At 40.3% G+C, this 24,124-nt stretch overlaps 1 long non-coding RNA gene across 1 annotated transcript; it reads left to right on the top strand.

Annotated features, from left to right (window-relative positions):
- Window positions 1–13,200: 13,200 nt before the first annotated feature.
- On the top strand, window positions 13,201–13,915 carry LOC147630430 (uncharacterized). The gene is made up of 2 exons (XR_015267610.1): window positions 13,201–13,358; window positions 13,595–13,915. It is a non-coding gene; the product is annotated as an uncharacterized LOC147630430 (long non-coding RNA).
- Window positions 13,916–24,124: the final 10,209 nt, after the last annotated feature.

A 24,124-nucleotide genomic window follows, 5' to 3' on the forward strand; every position in this document is an offset into this window, starting at 1 on the left:
CATCCTCTCTACTAGTGTATATTATAGGCTCATAATACAAGGCATAAATGCCACCTTTAAGAATATTAAAATGATTCTAGTTATGATTCCAATGCTTTTGCATGCAATGGGATCCATCATATGTAGAGAGGCCAAACCACGCGTTAGCATATAGGCATAATCCTGATATAGCCATACATATATACCTTCAAAGCTTGTATGATTCAAAAACACATCAACAAACAAAACGTGTTTGAATCTCCAATTGTTATTATTGAGTGAACACAGCATAGTATAAACATAAAAAGAAAGAGCTTCAATTATAGTTTGTTTTTGTGATGGGTGGCAAATTTTCAAAAAGAAGATAAGAACAACTTCCTTGTTTTGTTTGGACTCAAAGGTGATAGGTAGTGAAAAGTCAAAAGTCAAATCATCGTGTTGGTCTTAACCCCCTACATGTGCTTGAGGGAAAAAAAATCATATGCACCCTTAGTGTATTTTCCAAGCTTAGATTGAAATTCGCATGCTTTGGAGTTGGCTTGCTTTTTGAAATGAAGGGATAAGATTTGTGACTACATTTTTGACCCAAAGAATTGGTCAAGGCAAATACTTGCCTTGCTCACCCCCTCCCTTCTCTTCGAACCAAGCTTGCTTTTGCTCGATGTCATGTAATTTTTTGAACAACCACTTATTTTGAGTGTGACATATAAATTAATAAAAAAACCACCATTATCTCTACACTATTATTCTCAATATTGTTTTTCTTATTATAAAATTCGCCCACGTGTCACTCCATGGAAATGGTGTCTATCATATATAGAGAAGTCAAACCATATGTTAGTATATAGACACAATTGTTATTGAGTGAACATTTTAGCCAAAAAATACAATCACTTATTTTTTGAGTGACCATAAATTATAAAAAAAACCATCATTATTCTCACTATTCTTGTTCTTGCCACATGATTCACCCTTTGTTGACCATCCCATTTTGCCATGTGGAAGGAGTGTAAAGAGAGCTGGTCCACACTCCAAAATCATGTTTCCAAGGCTAATAAGCCTATACAATGAGTGATAGCCTCACCTAGGGCTCGAGCAAAAGATGAACATGGCAGAGCTTCGTGCGATCGTTCTCCTCGTGATGCTTCTCTTATTTTCAACCTCTCCAGGTAGGCTATGATTTCTACTTAATTACTTGGAGCTACCACCTTATCGATCAATGCCATGAGACACTTAAGGGATTAGAGGAGATTGAACTTCTTTTCACCTTAAGGAACATTTATGTAGCCACAAACAAGTGCCTTTAATTACTTAATTACTTGGAGCTACCACCTTACTTGGAGCTACATTGGATACCACCTTATCGATCAATGCCATGAGACACTTAAGGGATTAGAGGAGATTGAACTTCTTTTCACCTTAAGGAACATTTATGTAGCCACAAACAAGTGCCTTTAATCCGAGAGGCCAAGTCTCAAGTTTCTGGGCTCTGTTTTAAAGCTGGGCCACTCATCTTCAATATGCTTCCAAGCAGGAGTGTCTGCGGGAATTCTCCACATGCCATCATCCGATCGATGTGAGGAATGCCATGACATGAGCTCTGCTATGGATTTGCACTTGAACATGTGTTTGATGCGAGGAATTATAGGAAAGTGTCGCAAGACTTTACGAGGTACATTAAAACTCTTCGCATCTGTTCTATACCTTGCTTCACCACAAGTGGGACAATATCAAGCCTCCTTATGTGTCCCACGAAAGAGAATGCAATCATTGATGCATGCATGTATGCGATCATAATCCAATCCTCCAAGAGATGTCACATAGCGCCTCGCTATGTCTCTTGAGGTGGGTAGTCTATTTCCCTTTGGAAGCATGTTTGATAATAGCCTGCATCCAATATCATCAATTAGTCCTAAATCTTAAACCTTAAACCACTAATTCAAATTTGCAAGTTAGAATGCTTACTTCAATAATGCATCAAGAATTGCATTGCTCCATCCATAAACTGTTTGTATATTGAGTAGTTCAAGTGAAGCACGTAAAATAGAGAATGTGCACCCTTCAAAAACTGGTGTCGATGAAGCGTTGTAAAGATGCTCTTTTTCCATATCATCGTCATCCATACCTTTGGGATCATCCTTAAAAAGATTCCACACCATATCATCAAACACTTCCTCTTCCACAACTTCGTGGCGTGCAGGGCTATTGTCATCCAAATCCCACTCATCTCTAACAATAGATCCCGAAGCTCCAGCATCATCTCGTCCGACGCCTTGCGTGCTCTCGCTGCGCGTAGGGCACCATGTTAGGGTGTGGTATTGCATCCTGCTTCAATTAGAGTTTATATATTACAACTCCATTAATTTAATTTGGATACCATGAGTCATTTGAATACCACCAATTTACATCTACTCACCTCTAAACCTGTTTGATTCCATTCTCCATACATGGAGATGTGATTCAAGGTAATTCCATGTACTCGTACAATGCATCCTTGACGTCGATTACACATACACTTGATCCTTTGTCCCAACCACACATCGTGATTATGATGACGCATTGTCTCATCTTCACCATAACTGCTTGAGGAGGTTGATGACATCCTATGTACAAACCAGAAAACACAAAATCATAATCTGTTTTTAATGAAAGTATAAAAATCACGTGTATTCGCGGCGGCTACGTCCTAAAAATCGCGTGTATAAACGCGGCTATATCCTAAAAATTGCGTGTATTAATGCGGCTAATTTATCACAAACGCGAGAATACACGCGCTTCTACACGCGACGACCTGTTTAAACTAAAAATAACCCGCCTTCACCAAATAAACATTTTGAACTAACATATCTGCTCTCTTTCATTTTCGCCTCTTCCAACAGACACTAAACCTAAGTGCAAGGAGCAGACAAGGAGCACACACGGGTGGAAGAAACCGACCAAAAAAGAAAACTCACTTTTTCAGAGGTGAGTCAGTTTGTCCTTTGCCTTGTCTCTTTCCTCAGATTTGTTTATGCTATTTTCTCTTTGCTTTTTGGGTTTGTCTCCGTCCTTCTCCTTCTCTGGTTGCCATCTGGTGAACGATTCTGACAGGGGCGACAGTGGGCCTTTTAAGGACACATTGTCGGAGGTCGATCGCTTTCAAATTTTTTTTTTGCACAGGTCGCATGTAAAAACGCGTGTATGTCTGCGTGTATCCTGTCTGCACAGACTATTCACGTGCATATACACGCGTTTTTGGGCGGGTGTATACACGCATTTTCTGAACGGGTGTATACACGCGTTTCTGGGGTGTATACACGAGACTGTGTTTCCTATTTCTATGGTTTGCAGGCTGATAGGTGGCTTGGGTGATGATATTTGTGTGAGTCAAGAGACAGCCCATGATGTACATGAGGATTATTTTTGTAGATTCTTTATGGATATTCCAGATTCTTCATCCGATCCATTTGCATACAGCAATTGGCTGATGGAGATGCTAAATCATTTTGGGTGCCATCCTGGTCCAGTTGAGCTTACAGAGTACATGTATGCCCATCCCCCTCCTTCCAAGCCTGGTGTCTATACCCCTACCGCGAGTATCCAGGGCACTCCAGTGCCGTCTATGCCTACGAGTCCGATGAGACGGCATGTAGCTTCTCCTCTTCCACGCCCACCGAGGAGACATACCTCATCCCATACACACTCACGCACACCCTCCCAAGCACCGTCACGTCAGGGCTCACAGCCACCATCACGTACTCCCTCAGAGCCACCGTCACGTCAGGGCTCACAGCCATCGTCATATAGACAATCCCCCAGTCATGACTCCACCCGCAGTAGAAGGAAGAGTGGGAGTGGAGGATGCGGCGGGTGCTTTGGTGGGGGAGGTAGTAGGGCACGCGGTGAGAGAGGAGATAGAGGGAGAAGAGTTAGAGGAGACAGTTCGGAAGAGGAGGAGATGAGAGAGGTGGAGGGAGTGATCTGCTATGATGTGACGGATAGGGGCGGGATAGTGATGGATGCAAGGGGGAAAGAGGTAATGGAGTACATGCATGGGGTAGTATCAAACTTGTATAGAAATTGTTTTATTAAATTTAAAGATCAAAATAGTAGCCGATTAGTTGGGGAGGTGATAGAGGCTGTACATAGTCGGTACCCCAATCCCCCAAATGCTACATTCTCGGATGTATGGGGAAGGACACGAATAAGGGAGATCTTAAGTAATAAAAGATCTCACCTTAAAATCTCGCGTACGATGATGGGCTAAATGTAGCTGTGGGTGGCTATCATGCTGAGAAACCTGCCAACTGCACACAATCACGAGTGGAAGGAGGCAAAGAAACGAGTAGAGGGTGGCGTGAAGAGCACGCAGCATGTGGAGGCATGAGGATCCAGATGGAGACCATTGGATCTTCGCATTTTGGATCTGGTGGCATTAAGTCATGGGAGGCAGAGTTCGTAAGTATCTTGCCACTTTATTTGATTGTTTAGTTAATTCATTGATTCTATGATTGTTTTAATCTTACGAATTGTGTTGATTATGATACAGCGAGACGGGTTACGAGGAGGAAGCCCAGAGCCCACGATACTGGGTATGCTCGCCGGCATAGCAGATGTGACACGTGGGCCATCTTCAGAGCCGAGGGACGTATTACGGATGCGCAATTTGAGATAGCCAACCATGAGACCATACGGTCGACAGGTACTTGAAAACTCTAAACGAATGATTTTCATTTATTGAATTACATATATATATACTTATATACTATATATTACTTGAACAGGCACAAGCTGCTGATGATCCACCTGCCACCACTGCAGAGGGTGGACGTGAGCACTACTCATCGGACATTCCGACCGATGTGAGCTCATCTGAGCATGGAGGGAGCACCGAGTCATCATCTGGGTCTGAGTAGTACTCAGACTTATAGTATCACATTCCATATTGAGGATGTGGTTGTATATATATTTTTGTAAACTGAAGCCATGGGCTACTTCGACATATGGACTCCCTTGTATATATGTGTGAAATTTTGATAGTAATATTGAATCGTGAATCGATAGTATTGCATTCATGTCTATCTTGAATCGTGTATTCACGATGCATGCATTCATGTCATTCTTGTCTTAATCTTCCTCGTGGATATCTTCTTCGTGGATGGTCCAATGCAACCAAAAAAAAAATCCAGAGAGTGTTATTGGGTGCTGGAATGCTGAAACAGCATTCAGGTACCAAATAGCACTCTCTGGATTTTTCTTTTGCTCTCTGTTCGCGTGTATAAACGTGGATTTTTCTTTTGCTCTCTGTTCGCGTGTATAAACGCGTTAGATCTGCAAAAAGTCGCGTGTATATACGTGGATAATCTGTAAAATATGCGTGTATAAACGCGTCAAATCTGAGAAATACGCGTGTATAAGCGCATCTAAAGTGACAAAATGCATGTATAGAAGATGCCTGTATGAGCGCTTCTAAACGCAGCTGAACTGACAGAATGTGTGTATGGGCCCGTGTATCAGCGCGTCTGAACAGTCCTATACACGCGCTTTTACACGCATGTCTCTGGCCGTGATTATACACGCGTTGATAAACGGGCCCGCTACTTTTTTTCACAAGTCATTTTTAGCGGCTAGGAGCGCGGGTATAAGCCCGATCCCTTGTAGTGGATTGGCTTTCTTGGGCATGTGAGTTTGCAACAATTGGTTTTCACTCTCCATTTGGACAAAGAGCTCAAGGGACATATAATTTTGTCATGAACCAAATTGTATAAATTTGTTTGAGAGACCAGGAGTTTTCAAGAAGTTCAAGAATATGACTAGTGAATTAACAAGCATGATTAATCCTTATCAAAAGCATCAACTTTTGATGATGGATTTAATCATCCTTATTTCAATTAAGGGAGCGTTCATAATTGACTTGTTTGCGGGATAGGCACCACAACTATCATTGCTTTAAAGAGGGAGATAAATGTTGTTTTGCTATTGAGTGTGACCCCTTGCAGAGGTAAAGTTTATTGAGTAGAGATTGATGGCGATAAGAGATTTTTGAGATTGAGACAAAGTTGCCATGTTGGATATGGAGCCGCAGAGGTTTGCTACCCATGGAGATGGATATGGATCTGCACAGGTTTGCTACTCATGGAGATGGAGACACTATGTTGGAGTGACAATGCATGTAGGAAGGAGCTCTCCACACATAAGGGTGGAATTACTTGGAGATACATTGGATACCAGCTTATCGATCAATGTCATGAGACACTTAAGGGATTGAAGGAGAGTGAGATTCTTTTCACCTTAAGGAACATATATTTAGCCACAAACAAGTGTCTTTAATCCAAGAGGTCAAGGCTGTATGAATTATATATGCTTTATTATTTTTTAAATTTGTAGTTATATTGTAAATACATACATATCCTTGAGTACACAAATGGATTTAAATGTAAAAATTTTACTCAAGGCTTGAGGTTTCATTTTTATGTGCCTTTTGAAAAGAAAGAGCTTTCACTCTACTTTTCTTCTTGTATAACAATGATTTAGTGAAATCCGTAAAATAAGATAAGAACAACTTCCTTGTTTTGTTTGAAGTCAAATGTGGTAGGTAGTGTATAGTCAAATGCCACATCATATTATTGGCCTTGACCACAACATGTGATATTTAAAAAAACTATCATAATCACACTCTAATATATTTTTTAGTGCTCAAAATTACAAAATGCACACGCTACCATTCATTGAGTAAAAGAAAAGGATTTTAGTGATGTGCTTTTGCATGCAATGTGATCTCTATGCAAAGAGGTCAAATCTAAATAGAACTTGTTTAAATCTTCAATAGTTATTATATACACAAAACACATACATGTGTAAACATAAACAATTGACTTAAGGCTTGAGATTTTATTTTAGGTGTCTTTTATAAGGAAGAGCTTCAATTCTACTTTTATTTTTGTATAATGATTTGGCAAACTTTCAAAATAAGATAAGAACAAAATTTCTTATTTTTCTTGGAGCCAAAAGTCGTAAATAGTGCAACATCAAAAGCCACATCATGTTGGTGGCTAAGCCTTGACTGCAACATGTGCTAGGAAAAAATTTACTATCTTAAGCAGCCTCTCTAGTGTATATTATAGGGCTCATAATACAAGGCATAAATGCCACCTTTAAGAACATTAAAATGATTCTAGTGATGTTATTATTCCCATGCTTTTGCATGCAATAGGATCCATCATATGTAGAGAGGCCAAACCACGCGTTAGCATATAGGCACAATCCTTATGTAGCCACACACATATAACTTCAAAGCTTGTATGAATCAAAAACACATTAACAAACAAAACGTGTTTGAATCTCCAATTGTTATTATTGAGTGAACACAGCATAGTATAAACGTAAAAAGAAAGAGCTTCAATTATAGTTTGTTTTTGTGATGGGTGGCAAATTTTCAAAAAGAAGATAAGAACAACTTCCTTGTTTTGTTTGGACTCAAAGGTGATAGGTAGTGAAAAGTCAAAAGTCAAATCATCGTGTTGGTCTTAACCCCCTACATGTGCTTGAGGGAAAAAAATCATATGCACCCTTAGTGTATTTTCCAAGGTTAGATTGAAATTGGCATGCTTTGGAGTTGGCTTGCTTTTTGAAATGAAGGGATAAGATTTGTGACTACATTTTTGACCCAAAGATTTGGTCAAGGCAAATACTTCCCTTGCTCACCCCCTCCCTTCTCCTCGAACCAAGGTTGCTTTTGCTCGATGTCATGTCATTTTTTGAACAACCACTTATTTTGAGAGTGACATATAAATTATTCAAAAAACCACCATTATCTCTACACTATTATTCTGAGTTGAAAATGTACAAGGTTTATTAGTAAAAAACTATGAGCAATACAATTTTGACACATATGTAAGGAAGGGGAATTCTTTAAAGGAGGTGCATATGTCACATGCTTGAATGAGTTTTAAACTCATAAAAATTGAGATATTTCATCTCTCCTCTCTCCTCATTCAAGTCTAGTTCCAAAAAGTTAGCTTAACTGACCTAAAAATGGTCAAAAAGTGACCAAACTGACTTGGAAAATTCTAGAATCAGTTTGTTTGGTTAGGAGCTCAAATTTTCCTATAAATAGAAGCCTCCCCTTGTTGAAAAAAACATAGTCTCTTATGCCTTGTCACTCTACTCTACCTAAGCCAAAATATATAGTCTCTTATGCTTTGTTACTCTACTCCACCTAAGCCAAAATATATAGTCTCTTATGCCTTGTTACTCTACTCTACCTAAGCCAAAATATATAGTCTCTTATGCTTTGTTACTCTACTCCACCTAAGCCAAAATATATAGTCTCTTATGCTTTGTTACTCTACTCCACCTAAGCCAAAACATATAGTGTCTTATGCTTTGTTACTCTACTCCACCTAAGCCAAAATATATAGTGTCTTATGCTTGTTACTCTACTCCACCTAAGCCAAAACATATAGTGTCTTATGCTTTGTTACTCTACTCCACCTAAACCAAAATATATAGTGTCTTATGCTTGTTACTCTACTCCACCTAAGCCAAAATATATAGTGTCTTATGCTTGTTACTCTACTCCTCCTAAGCCAAAATATATAGTGTCTTATGCTTTATTACTCTACTCCACCTAAGCCAAAATATAGAGTGTCTTAGGCATTGTTACTCTACTCTACCTAAGCCAAGAACTGTGAATTCTTTAATAATTCACTAGTTTTTGATACTTCTCTCTTTCTTCAATCCCCATTGGTGGCTCCATCAACACACTAAACCAATTGATTGGTTGGGGGCCTCTACCGTGAATAAAGAATCAAGCAAATCATAAGGTAAGTATATTGAATTTTGATCTTTTCTATGATTTCTCAATGATTCTCTCTTCTCAACCCCTCTCAAGCTTGAGAAGTTTAATTGGTATGGTTTTTTTTAAATGCTATTGAAGTAAATTGGTGAATAGTAGTGAAGAGTTACATAATTTAATAAATGCTATAGAAGTTAATTTTCACTTATATTTAAATTCTAATGGTTTTTATAATTTCTCTCTCTCACTCAAGAAATGGTCATACTCATGACCCATTCTCAATCCAAATGAAGCTTTTCATAAAGCTTTTCCTTAATCCAAGATTAAGCTATGCTTGAGGCCAAATTAATGGCTTTTGCTATGCTTTTAGTTTATGCACATTGATGATTCAATCCATTATGGATTGACGACCCAATTAGAGACCATTCTAATTGTTTTCTTAATGACCCAATTAGAGACCATTCTAATTGTTTTCTTAATGATCCAATTAGATACCATTATGGATTGATGATCCAATTAGAGACCATTCTAATTATTTCTTTAAGAATGAGCTTTATCCCTTAGAAAAAAAATTGAGATTTATCAGTCATAGTAGCAGAGCTATGGCAAAATTTTTATAGAAATCACGCATAAAATAAATTCATTCAAAGCATAAAAAGAGGACTTCCTACCATATCCTAGGAACTATCATCCTAGATTAATTAAAAGAATATTATTATGCATGGAGATATGGATGTTTGCATGTAGATGTAGAGGTATGGATGTGAGTGTGAATGTGGAGGTGGATGTATGCATGTAGATGTAGATGTATAGATGTAGATGTAGATGTGGAGGTGGGTGGATGCATGTAGATGTAGATGTATAGGTGTAGGTGAGAATGAAGATGTGGATGTATACATGTAGATGTAGATGTATAGATGTAGATGTGAATAGAGATGTGAATGTATACATGTAGATGTAGATGTATAGATGTAGATGTGGATGTGGAGGTGGGTGGATGCATGAAGATGTAGATGTATAGATGTAGATGAGAATGGAGATGTGGATGTATATATGTAGATGTAGATGTATAGATGTAGATGTGAATAGAGATATGGATGTATACATGTAGATGTAGATGTATAGATGTAGATGGGAATGGAGATGTGGATGTATACGTAGATGTAGATGTATAGATGTAGATGTGAATGGAGATGTGGATGTATGCATGTAGATGTAGGTGTATAGACGTAGATGTGGATGTAGAGGTGGATGTATGCATGTAGATGTAGATGTATAGATGTGGATGTGAATGTGGAGTGGATGTATGCATGTAGATGTAGATGTATGGAGGTGAATGAGAATGTGGATGTGGATGTATGCATAGGGATGTAGATGTATGCATGTAGATGTGAATGCACGCATATAGTTGTGGATGTATGGATGTGAATATACGATTGTGATGTGAGGGAATCTGAAGTGATGAGATGGAAATGAGGTGATGGGATGAGTATACATATAAATGGAATATGGAATAAGTAATGTAGATTGAGGAGGGATAATGTGGAAAAATGAAAGTTAAAATAGAAATTGTATTGTAAACTGTTTGTAAATGCTGTTTGTAAATGCTGTTTGTAAATGATTGTTTTATGTCAAGAATGCTGGGGGGAGCATTTTGACCGTCTTGTGATTAAGGTCGTGATGAGAAAGTTGCAACTGCTGACGGGGAGTCAATGAAGGACGTCTCGCGTAGCAAGGTCGGCCGAGGTCTTGACCAGCCTCGGTGCGATTAAAATGGTGAGCTTCCGGTACGGTGGATGAGGGGCCAAGGAAGCGGCCTATGCGTGAAGCGCTAGGTTACCTGCGAAGGATCCTAGAGGGTGCTGACCATACGGTGCTCGGGCTCTGGGTTGCCTAGGATACCCACGCGTGCGTCGAGGAAGATATTGGAACAGAGTTGGAGTTGTTTTCTGAAATCGAGCATGGATCTCGTTGATTGACCTTGCTGGTCTTCAATGGATGAGTCCATGGCTCCTTATATGGATCTGTTGGTTGATCTTGCTGATCTTCAACGAGAGTCCATCTTGTTAAGTGATTATATTGCCAAGTATTATGGGCTAGGAACTATCGAAACGGCTCCTGAGCGTTCTAGTTGCCAATGATGCCATAGATACTCTGATGAAGGAATGATGGGAAATTAAGAATCAATTGGATAAATTGGAAGATGGTGATCAATGATACTATGGTTTTATTAAAGGATTGTTTTAAATTGGTTGAATCTGGTTGAAAAAGGCAATTTCATATTGGGTGTGTGAGTGGTGTGACTAGTTTTATTTTGCATGAACATCCGGCTAGGGGGCCTTGGAACTCTTTTCCTTGGTACCCGGGACAAAACCTAACCAAATTTTTAATTGGATCCCATCACTACAGTGGTTGGGCGGTTGGCTAACCCATGGGATTGGATGGGGTTAGGCTGGACTGATGGATCCGTAAATCGAGACTCAAACTTTTGTTTTTACGATAGAAAAAAAAAAATCCCGGACAGTAACTGTTCTATGGATAGGAATCAACGGCTGTGCCTCTTGAATGGGAAAAAAAGCGTTGATCCCAATGATCCAAGTGCAAGTTCCTTCCTTGAACTGACTAAGTATCTTATAGATGTAATTGGATCATCTCAATCAGAAATGATCTTGACTACGTTAGAGTAAAAAGTTATCCTGGTGGAATCGCCCGTGCTTCCGGTTAAGAAAGTTTTTCCGGGTACGGTTTTGGAACAACCGACGGATTAGTCTCTTATCCGAATATCCGTGGGCGAGGCCCCGAGTGTGGGACCCCTGTCCCGCGTGAGAAGCGCTACTTCCGCTGCCAGTACCCCAAATCCGTTGCTCGGTGGGAACAGGGATCTTACAGGAACAACCTCCTTGTTTTCTCTTTGAAGTCAAATGTGGTAGGTAGTGCAAAGTCAAATGCCATGTGCATCATATTATTGGCCTTGACCATAACATGTAATATTTAAAAAAACTATTGTAAGCACACTCTAATATATTTTCTAGTGCTGCTCAAAATTACAAAATGCACACGCTACCATTAAGAAAAAGAAAAGGATTTTAGTGATGTTGTGCTTTTGCATGCAATGTGATCTCTATGCAAAGAGGTCAAATCTAAATAGAACTTGTTTAAATCTTCAATAGTTATTATACATGCAAAACACATACGTGTGTAAACATAAACAATTGACTCAAGACTTGAGCTTTCATTTTAGGTGTCTTTTTATAAGGAAGAGCTTCAATTCTACTTTTATTTTTGTATAATGATTTGGCAAAATTTCAAAATAAGATAAGAACAACTTTCTTAAATTTTTCTTGGAGTCAAAAGTGGTAAATAGTACAACGTCAAAAGCCACATCATGTTGGTGGCTAAGCCTTGACTGCAACATGTGCTAGGAAAAAATTAACTATCTTAAGCATCCTCTCTAGTGTATATTCTAGGGCTCATAATACAAGGCATAAATGTCACCTTTGAATATTAAAATGATTCTAGTGATGTTATGATTCCCATGCTTTTGCATGCAATGGGATCCATCATATGTAGAGAGGCCAAACCACATGTTAGCATATAGGCACAATCCTTATGTAGCCACACATAAATACCTTCAAAGCTTGTATGAATCAAAAACACATTAACAAACAGAACTTGTTTGAATCTCCAGTTGTTTATTGAGTGAACAGATGCATAGTATATAAACGTAAAAAGAAAGAGCTTCAATTATAGTTTCTTTTTGTGATGGTGGGTGGCAAATTTTCAAAAGAAGATAAGAAGAACAAGTTTCCTTGTTTTGTTTGGACTCCAAGGTGATAAACAGTGAAAAGTCGAAAGTCACATCATCGTGTTGGTCTTAACCCCACTACATGTGCTTGAGGGGAAAAAAATCATATGCATCCTTAGTGTATTTTCCAAGGTTAGATTGAAATTGGCTTGCTTTTTGAAATGAAGGGATAAGATTTGTGACTACATTTTTGACCCAAAAAATTGGTCAAGGCAAATACTTGCCTTGCTCACCCCCTCCCTTCTCCTCAAACCAAGGTTGCTTTTGCTCGACGTCATGTCTGTTTTTTGAACAACCACTTATTTTGAGAGACGATAAATTATTTAAAAAAAACACCATTATCTCTACACTATTATTCTAAGCATTCTTTTTATCATAGCATTCACCCATGTGTCACTCCGTGGCAATGGTGTCTATCATATATAGAGAAGTCAAAAACTATATGTTAGTATATAGACACAATGGTGTCTATCATGTATAGAGAAGTCAAGCTGTATGTTAGTATATAGACACAATTGTTATTGAGTGAACATTTTAGCCAAAAAATACCACCACTTATTTTTTGAGTGACCATAAATTATAAAAAAACGATCATTATCTCTATCTCTACACTGTTAATCTCACTATTCTTTTCCTTGTCACCCTTTGTTGGCCATCTCATGTGGAAGGAGTGTAAAGAGAGGTGAGCCTATATAACGAGTGAGACCCTCATCTTAGGGCTCAAGCAAAAGATGAACATGGCAGAGCTTCGTGCGATCGTTCTCCTCGTGATGCTTCTCTTGTTTTCAGCCTCTCCAGGTAGGCTGTGCTTTTACAATGCTTTTCTACCCTCCTCTCTCCATATCCATTGATTTGTTAAGCTACTTAATCTGTGTGTGTTTTCAGCCTCTCCAGGTAGGCTATGATTTGTTAAGCTACTTAATTTGTGTGTGTTTTCAGCCTGCCCAGGTAGGCTATGATTTCTACCCTCCTCTCTTCATATCCATTGATTTGTTAAGCTACTTAATCAGTGTGTGATTTGTTTGCGCGATCAGGGAAAGGTGTCGTGGCTTGCCCAGACTATTGCCTCGATGTGGCGTACAGCACGTGCAACTCCACGGGCTCTACGCACTTGGAGGCAGAATGCAATTGTTGCCTTCTCCAAGGCGTTGAACCCAACGCATCAGGATGCGAACTCCATCTCACCGATGGAAGCGTCCATACGTGCGGCTTCTAGCACGTATCTTGTTGGGATGTAGCGACCCCCCCATCCTCTTCCTCCTCCTCCTCCACGAGCTTTTATCCCCATGGGTGTGGACAAATGTGTAATGGCATGCATTGCTCTATATAAATAAAGACACACCGACATCACTTTCCACATGCCCCATGAACGTTTATCATTTTTTAGCTCCTCAACATCCAAAATAAGATTGTTGTTGCTATGGCCACTAACTTAACCCTTGAAAGATGCCATTCATTTAAAAAGCATGTTAATGCACTACAAAACTAGATCCTAAAAAATCTCAATTGATTGAAAAGAAAAAAAAACGGATCATATAGCCTTATATCCTCTAAGTAGTATTGCTCTTTTGGTTTTTCAAAGCACTCATCCCTTTCTTTGGGTGGCGACATGCGCATGCATGCACTCGGTTCAAGCACATGACTTTTGTGAAGGGGGTAGTTGTTATGAATAGTAACATAAATTCTTTAAGTAGACATTTTGTTCATGAGAGGCTTATACAAATAAATAGGATGACAATCTCATAGAAAGTTTGCAATTGTGTTTGTTAGGTGAAACCCATAAATTCTCATTTTTGCCCCAGTTCATCACATTTTTAACCACTATATCCTGGATCCTAAATCCTTAAGCTGTAGCATGATCCATCTATTCTAATAATACACTTTCATAGTTCCCCCTCAAAAAGGAGATGGTGAAATTCTCTTTGAATTCTTGAATAGCTTCACAAGACCTTCAAGACAAGAGAATCAAGATGGGTATCTTAGCATTATAGCTTGAAGTACCTTTCAAATATCACTTCTATTTTCACTTGGCAAAACCACTTAAAGACGTTATCCTTCTTGCCACCACCACTTTCCAAAAAGATTCCTATTCATTCAAGTCCACATTGAGAAAGCTATAATTATATAGCTTGTTGACAAGAACCCATGCTTATGTTTAGTAAAAGATCATGGGATTTGTAGACTTTAAAGTAGGGCTTGCATAGGCTACTTCATTATGCATTCTATCATTTTAATTTGAATAAGCTTCTTTTAAGCTTTTTGATTTGCTAACTATCGCATAGTAGTGTTAAGGAAATTTTCATTGAGGTTCAATCCTAAAATATTTTACCTTGTGGGCCCTTGAGCTTAGTTAGTCAAGTCTATTAGCATTTCCCCAACCACACCTAAAAACCAAACCTTGAAACACATTATGTATCAAGTTATAACTTTGCTTTGATCACACACATTCACAACCCCCACAAACATGCACTTGACCCCGTTTGTTTCAATACCTTCTATGTATCAAAACATATTCAATCCATGCTCAAATATTGTCAATGGTTGGGATTAAACCATAGACCAAATTGTCCATTAGCATTAATCATATCATGCCAATATCTTGCATAAGGCCTAGATCTTTCCACACGTGTCATATTGATCACAAGCATGTACTTCAAAAAAGATCATAGAGTCCTCTTAGAGAGGCCCTTGCATCTTATACATAGACTCTATATTCTATGTTCTATATGGAAATCAACCTTAAACTCAAGCTTGTGTGTGAAAACCACTTTTGACTAACTAGGTTTATGTAAATGGTCTCAAATTTCTAAGGCTTGAAGCATAAAGGTATTGTTCAAGTGGACTCCAATGCTGAAGGTCTATTTGAAGATCGATGTCAATGAGCAGGCCTGAAATTTACATTCTTGCAATGGACATTAAAATTTATAAAATTGAAGGCCTTAAAGGTACTTGGGTTGGCTTTCTTTATAAACTAAAATTTAAAGGTAGGTTTCCTATGAATCTTTGGAGGGCAATGATGGTTGTTGAAGGCTATAAATTGCAACATTCCCTATGAGTTAACCCATATCCACCTTCATGCATGTACGAAATCCATTTCCAAGTCCAATTCTGGTAGGCGTTTAGCTCTCTCTTTACTCACAGGAAATCATAAGCACTTCTATGCCTACCAATCTTGTTTTCTTCTCACAATTATCCATTGCATGCATCAATTTAACAAACTCAATTGGTTCTTCTCATGCACATAGATCTCAAGAAAAGTTATAAAATAAGCTAGATAATGCCTCAATTTGATTGTTTCCACACCTACATGTACCTCCTGTATCTTGCAACAAACAACAAGATTTGTGGATTGGGCCTCCTTATATTTTGAGTCTTCCAAGTCTAATTTAATTCTCACAGATGTTAATAGGATCAATGAGATTCAAGCAATGGATATAACTTTAAAACAAATAATTTTGCATTATTTGGACAAGTCTCATAAACAAGGTACACAGGATCAATTTGTGACACCTTTGATAAATATTATTCAAATCTTCATATTAGGTTTCCATAATTGGCATGAAGGTCCTTGAATCAAAACATTTATTACAACATTTGAGAATCCCAGTTAGTAAAATAATCCCAAAGGGAGGGTACAATGTCTTAGTGCACAAATGTAGAATCAGGGTGTGTAACTCACCCTGTGAAAGCTGGTTTCATGGGATTCTCATAGGTAGTGATGTTTCTATGTAGTCGCACCAACATCTCCACTCTGCCACTGCCACCACTGTTGTACTCCAATGGAATATTGACCCTCCTCACAACTTAATCTCACACACTCACTCTTTCATACACATGCAAGCAAGCACACATAAGAGGTCAATCAAGCAAAAGTCAAGCAAGTTAGTACTAGCATAGGAGAGTAGAGAAGAAGACCGTTACATCATGTATAAATTAATGAGTGGTGAGAGTTACATTTTTCCTTTTATGTGTGGCTTCTAGGGTTTACACTTTTGGGTAGCCAAAGTTAAAAAGGCTCATTCGACCACTTTAGCTTGTACAAACACCTAGTCCACAACTAGTACTCTCCATCTAAGATGATGTGGTATGCGCTTAATAGACAAGTGGCTATCATACATGCAAAATAATAAAATATAAACACATTCGCATGAGATCCCATATGTCCAATAACTTTGGCCAAAAGGTATTCAAGGGGAGTTGAGTTTCAGCTTCGACGATGGGTTCTTCTCTAGCTCTTGCTCAAAAAAATCCCACGTCCATCTATACTCTATCAAAAAGAAAAGGGGGCTAATCCTAAGATATCGTGGGCATAGCAATACTCTTTCCAACACTTGGCCTTTAGTAGATGTGTATGACACCACACAAGTTACTCCCCCATAAGATCGTGCAGCATGACTGGGGGTACACTGGCCTATGGGAATTTATATCCTCCACGGTACCTCTTTGTTTGCAATGAGACATTGACCATTGATGGAATTTTTGATCCAAATAAAACTTAATAAATCTTATATCCAAGTGATTAGTGATCTGTTATTGTCGATGGTAAGATCTGGGCATTGCTTGGTCTAATATTTTGAGGGATCTGTTAATTTCTATCCCATCAATAGGATCATGCTAGTGGAATGGGCAGTTATGGGGGTGAATTTGCTATTGTTCTTCGATGGGGGTTGCAAGGATCTCTCACCTTCTTTCAAGACATGTGGTTGGAGAAAGGGGTGGTCAGCAGCTCCTGAGGTTGAGGCCTTGGTGATTCTATTGAGGATGTCCTTGAGAGAGCTTGACGGTGGAGCCAGCTTGAGAGATGAGGGGGGTGATGGCGGAGTTGGGGAGGCAATGGGGATATCTATGGAGGAGCAGCTGGTGGTGGTGAAGTCAATGTGAGGAGGGAGATGCGAGGGGGAAAGGCATCGAGGTTTATTTCTTCTCTTTGCCTTTGGAAAAAGTGTCTAAAGTAGGTACAACTAGAGAGGGACCTCTTGATGGTGGTGAAGGGCCATGTGAAGGTAAGCTGGGACCACGTGTTGTCCTAGTGTGGGGAGCTTTCTGTTATTACAGGTATATATTTTATCATATTTTTTATGAATTAATAATTGAAGAAAAATATGCTTCATTTAATATGTGCAGGAATCAGCTTAATGAATGTGCTAATGTGCATAGGATTATTATATGTGAAAATGTGCACAAAGTTATTTCATGTGTAAAGGCCCATTAGCATTTATATTTGGGCTAAGGTATTTATATGTACAAACCTTAGGGATTCTGATATGGTTAAATGTTAGAAATTTTATGCATAGAAAGATGCATAAAGAAATTTATTTTTATTTCAAAAGAGTTATTCTCATTAATTTTGATTTTATGCATAGAAAGATGTACAAAGGAATTTATTTTTATTTTAAAAGAGTTATTCTCATTAATTTTGATTTTATGCATAGAAAGATGCACAAAGGAATTTATTTTTATTTCAAAAGAGTTATTCTCATTAATTTTGATTTTATGCATAGAAAGATGCACAAAGGAATTTATTTTTATTTCAAAAGAGTTATTCTCATTAATTTTGATTTTATGCATAGAAAGATGCACAAAGGAATTTATTTTTATTTCAAAATAGTTATTCTCATTAATTTTAATTTTATGCATTGAAAGATGCATAAAGGAATTTATTTTTATTTCAAAAGTTTTATTTTATTAATTTTGATTTTATGCATAGAAAGATGCATAAAGGAATTTATTTTTATTTCAAACGAGTTATTCTCATTAATTTTGACTTTATGCATAGAAAGATACATAAAGGAATTTATTTTTATATCAAAAGTTTTATTCTCATTAAAATTTAATTTATGCATAGAAAGATACAATACATAAAAGATTTATTTTTATTCCAAAAGTATTATTCTCATCAATTTTGATTTTACGCATAGAAAGATGCATAAAAGATTTATTTTTATTCCAAAAGCATTATTTTCATTAAAATTAATTTTTTGCATAGAAAGATGCATAAAGGATTTATTTTTATTCCAAAAGTGTTAATTTTATTAAAATTGATTTTATGCATAGAAAGATGCATAAAAGATTTATTTTTATTTTAAAAGTGTTTTTTTCTTAAAATTAAATTTATGGATTAAATAGATGCATAAAATGATTTTGTTAAAGGTGTTATTCCCACTGAAGTTAATTTTATGCACAAATAGATGCGTAAAGAATCTTTATATCAAAAATTAGAATTCTCTTAAATTTTATGTTTAAATGAATGTGATGAGAATCAGATAGATGTGAATGAATGGATGGATGGATGTGATATAAATAGAAGTGATAAGAATGTGATGTGGATAGATGTGATGTGCATCAGATAGATGGGAATGGATGGATGGATGGTTGTGATGTGAATAGAGGTGATGAATGTGAGGTGCATAGATGTGATGAGATGCAATATGGATGTGAATCAGATAAATGTGAATGAATGGATGAGATGTGATGTGATTGTGTGGGAGAAACAAGAATTAGGGTTAGGTCATGTGGGAGACATACACAGAGAGAACAAGGGAGAGAGAGAGAGAGAGAGAGAGTTGTGGGGATAAGTCAACTCATGAGGCATGAGTGTGTGACTCCCCTATCACACATGTATATTGCACTAGTACACATAGTGCACTTAGTACATTAAAAGTACTAAGTGTACTATGTACTATAACTTATGGGCTTGTACACACTATAAGGGTGGGCATAGTGCCTTTACCCCAACAACCTCCCACTTAAAGGCAAAGTGCCCTTAAATGAAGGAAAAGAAAAATCAGCATGTACATGATAATATACAAGGCCATATCAAGGCTGAAAATGGCCTCATCCAATGCAAGTGTCTGCAATGAGCAAACCGCTCCGGAGGCAAACTCTTTGTCAACAGATCAGCCGGGTTGTCATCCGTATGAATCTTAACAAGCTGAATTTGCTTGTTCTCTATCACCTCTCTGATGAAGTGATACTTCACATCCACATGCTTGGTCTTTGCATGAAAGACAGGGTTCTTTGGATGGCACTCTGACTGTCACAATGCAACAATGGAATATCCCCTGTATAACCCAAATCAACCACTAACTGAGATAGCCATAATGCCTCCTTGCAAGCCTCTGTGGCTGCAATATACTCGGCCTCTGTAGTAGATAAGGCTGTGCACTTCTGCATCCTAGATATCCATGACACAGCACCTCCTGTGAATGTAAACACATAACCGGTAGTAGACTTCCGGTTATCTGGATGACCGGCATAATCCAAATCCGTGTAACCATGCACTAATGCATCCTGTTTGCCAAAGCAAATGCACATATCCTGTGTGCTTTATCTCCCACTGCGGAAGCAAGAATGCAACTTTTCTCCCACTTTATGTGATGAAAACACCAAAATCTGGTTGCTGCAAATTTTGGACAGCACCTTAAATGTGCTCTGTTGCCCTTCCAAAGTACTGTACAGCAGTACCAAGTGCTCACCAATGATGTACCAAACCTATACCGGCAAGTACAGCAGCTGAAATTGAACCTTTTGGTCACTCAAAACAGTGTACAGCCATGCCAAAACTTGCACAAAGATGTGCCAAATCTGTACCAGCAAGTACAATAGCAATAAATGCTCTCCTGGCTATCCAAATGAGTGAAAATCAGACTTTTACAGTCCTGTACACTGCATACAGCAGTCCCGAACAGAAATTGGGCAAAAGCCCCTTGACTGCAAGCTGATTTTTGAGGATTCAAGGCATAAATGTCTTGCCTGCTGCTTTGCCAAGCTCAACAAGCATACGAACTTGAAAAGCCCCTTCATTTAAGATCAATTGCTGATCATACATGGTACATTGACGCACATGAAGGCATCCAGAGTGTTCACGATGCTTCCCCCTGGCCACATATACATCAAATACATGAAACCCCCTTGATTTACAGGCACATTGAGTGCTTGTAAGGCATCAACACATTATCCACAGCATCAACTGCGAGTGCCTGCATGCAAATCAACCAAATCGACACAAAAGCCCCTTGATTTGAACTGCAATTTGTTGCAATTTGCTGCAATTATGCCCAAATGTGCGATTTCTCACATCATACAGCATGTATGAGTGCTTAATTGCACAATTACATCAAAAGCCCCAAATTTCGACATCCAATTTCCTGCAAATTGATCCTGATTATGACCAATGTCACCCAATTTTGCCAATTTTGCTCAAAAATTGAGCAATTCGGCGCCTGTATCTGCTCAATTAATGATTGCACCTGCTCAATTGCAAATCCAAAAAAAAATCGAGGCAAATACCTTGATTTCTGATTTTTCTCTGATTTGCAGGCGGGTTTTGTTGTTGCAGGAAAAGGGATGATGATGCTGCTGCTGTTCTGTGCAGGTGGGGGGGGCACTTCTTGCTGCAGAATTTGATGGCTGCTCCTACCACCACTTCGCACTACAGGTGACGGAGGGCTGGGGCAGTCGTGAAGAGCAGACGGGCTGCCTTGTGTATTCGCCTGCTTATGGTAAGCAGCCTGTGTTCGCTCCACGCTAAGGCTGAGTATAGACGCTTAGCGTTTAACACGCCTGCAGTCGACGGGTCGCTCCCTTCGCTAATGGCCAGGCGCTGCTCACGATGTCACGGTTGCTGCGTTTGCCTTCGCCTATCCGCCTGCGTGTGATTCAACGCCCGCCACCTACTTCGCTTAGTAGCCTTCGACGCCTCCGACTATTAGCGCTACGGTTCTATCCGCCTCGTGGACCAGCCGACGACTAACGCCCGGCAGCCTTCGCTCAACGCCTGGCGCTGCTTTCGCTTCAGTTTTGCCTAGCGCCAGCCGACGCCCAGCGCAACACGCTTGTAGTCGACAGCTCTGGTGGCGCCTGACACGCCTATTTGTATTGGCGGGTAGTAGCGATGACCACTAGGCGCACTGTTTGCGCCCAGCACACAAGAACGAGTCGACCAAAGCTGCCGCCTGGGTTCCCTGTTGTGTCAACCCCTAGTCGACCAAAGCTGCCGCCTGGGTTCCCTTCGTAGCCAGCTATCCTATGTTGTCAACCGACGCCTTGTCTACCTGCGATAGCTCTGATACCAGTTGTGTGGGAGAAACAGGAATTAGGGTTAGGTCATGTGGGAGACATACACAGAGAGAACAAGGGAGAGAGAGAGAGAGAGAGAGTTGTGGGGATAAGTCAACTCATGAGGCATGAGTGTGTGACTCCCCTATCACACATGTATATTGCACTAGTACACATAGTGTCACGTAGGCTGTAATGCCTGTGTGACCGACGGCAGACCGGATGGCTATATCCGGGGTTCAGTGGGAGAGGATGCCCATGCGGAGTCATGGGCGGCCAGGCTAGTGTGGACGGCAGGCCACACACTATATAGCCTGGGGGATGAGGGGCAATCCTCATTCTTCCTCTATGGCTGGGTGGTGAGCCAGAGGCCGTCCCCTCTTGTGGTAATGCCCGTAGCGGCGTTACGAGAATGTAACACTGGTATCAGAGCGTGGTTCGATGGGATTGTCAGAGCCCGCGCGTGACCGGGGGACCGGAGCCCACTCGATGGTTTTCGACCATTCGTCTCCTTATCCTTATCTCGAATGGAGGGTGTGGAAGGAGGCAGCCATGGAAGAATGGAGGGGAAGAACTCTCTCTCTCTCTCTCTCTCACCGACACACACAGTGCAAGCGAATTGGAGGTAAGCAATTTGAAATTTTCTTTTTGCTGCGTTGAATGGCTACGAATGCTGCGAAAACCTCTCCGTTGAATGCTTGCGAATGGAAACCTGTGTAGAGATGGGGGGGGCGCAGACCAACCCCACGATATAAAGAAACGCGAGTGTGTGGGGGGAGGGCGAAGAAATAGCCCCACTGCGAAATCAGAGAAGTCGCCTCCTGCGTGTGGGGGAGGGGGGCGAAGAGCAGCCCACTGCGAAATGAGTTTGCTGTAATGCGAAATCAGCCCCACTCGTTAATGAGAGAGCTCAGTCGTGTAATTGCTGTAATGCGTCGTTTGGCTGGGCGTCGTTTGCAGGAAAAAGAACCACACGTGTCTCGTCGTCTGTGGTGGTCGTCGTCTGAGTACAGCGAAGAAGTGCTGGCGCTGATAGGCGGAGATGGCGGGTGTTTGGAGGTGATGCCCTTCCCGGCGGCCAGCCTAGGCGGCCAGAGGGGCCAGCCAGGCGGCCAGGCCAAACCAGCCCAGGCGGCCAGCGGCGGCCAAGCCAGCCCAGGCGGCCAGGCCAGCGGGCGGCCAGGCCAGCCTTGGGCGGCCAGCCCAGCGGGGGCGAGGGCCACAACCAAGCACTGCAGGCACCAGCGGCAGCCAGAAAAAAAAAAGGGGGGTTAAAAAAAACAATTTGTTTTTTTTAATATATTTTTAATTATTCATTTTTATGGATAATAAAAATATAGGCGGCCAACCCTTGATACCGCATATAGGCATGCCTAGCGCACACCTGGCAACGGGCGGCCAGACTGGACACTCCCCACGGGCGGGCGGCCACGCCCGAAGCGGCGAGGGCCGGCCCGGCCCGTTACTTTATTTTATTTTATTTATTTATTTTAAACAAAAAAAAACACAAAACAATGGTACACCCCACGCAAACAAACCCAACACGGACGTTGTGCCGTGTGGCCGTAGTGCCTGTTTTCAACGAGAGAGACCCACCGCATACGGCCGCGTGCTAAGAGAGAGACAAATCCCACAGCCGTAGTGCCGAGTCCTTCGAGACAAAGCCGTTCTATGGCCGTTGTGCCTAGTGAACACGTCTATGACCGTAGCCCGCGAGAATATACGCAATGCCTGCATCCTCCAATGTTTGGTACCAGTTGTGGACGCATTGGTAGAGTCCAACCCAGTCGTGCCGTAGTGCACCTGGCCATTTGTGGCATGACGCACTTGCTCGTGCGGTGCACGTACGTCTAAGGGTGCCGTAGCGTGCCCATGTCTGCTGAACCATTGACAGTCTTGCACACACAAGTCATGTCATGGCGTGCACATGTTGGTGCCACGTCGTAAGTGCACTCATACCCACATTGTGGCGTAGTGCACTAGAATTTTTTTTAAGATGGCAAGAGGGAAATCGATGGTAATGTTCTCGTGTAGTTCGAGAAGTATTCGTTGACAATACATAAATACATAATATAAATTCTCTCTGTTAGTGATTTAACCATGTGGTTTACCACAAAGTAATATGAGAGCAGATCAGACACATTGTTCTTGTTGAAAGTCCACAAGAAGAAGTTCGTGACTCCAATGTGCTTAGACCCAATGAAAAATGTTTACTTGGATGTGGTCCATTGTGACGAACAAATGTAGTCCGTAGAGACACTTTTGCAAGCGCAGTCTTGCCATGGTCATGACTTCTAAAATTGGTCAATGGCATTTAAGATAGCTGGGATTGAGGTCGCGTTGCTAGTAGCCTTGATCACATGACCCCATTAGCAACGTACTCTCTAGACATGACTAGTGTTAGACTCTGGGAGCGTAGCCTCGCCAGATTTCAATTTCCACTTCTGCGAGCGTCGTCTTGCTAGAGTTAAAGTTTTGTTCGGACAAATTTGTGTTTGTTTTGTAGT

The sequence above is a fragment of the Cibotium barometz genome, chromosome 16 (assembly GCF_041138505.1).
Source record: "Cibotium barometz isolate CiBa-2024 chromosome 16, ASM4113850v1, whole genome shotgun sequence".
Lineage (NCBI taxonomy): Eukaryota > Viridiplantae > Streptophyta > Polypodiopsida > Cyatheales > Cibotiaceae > Cibotium > Cibotium barometz.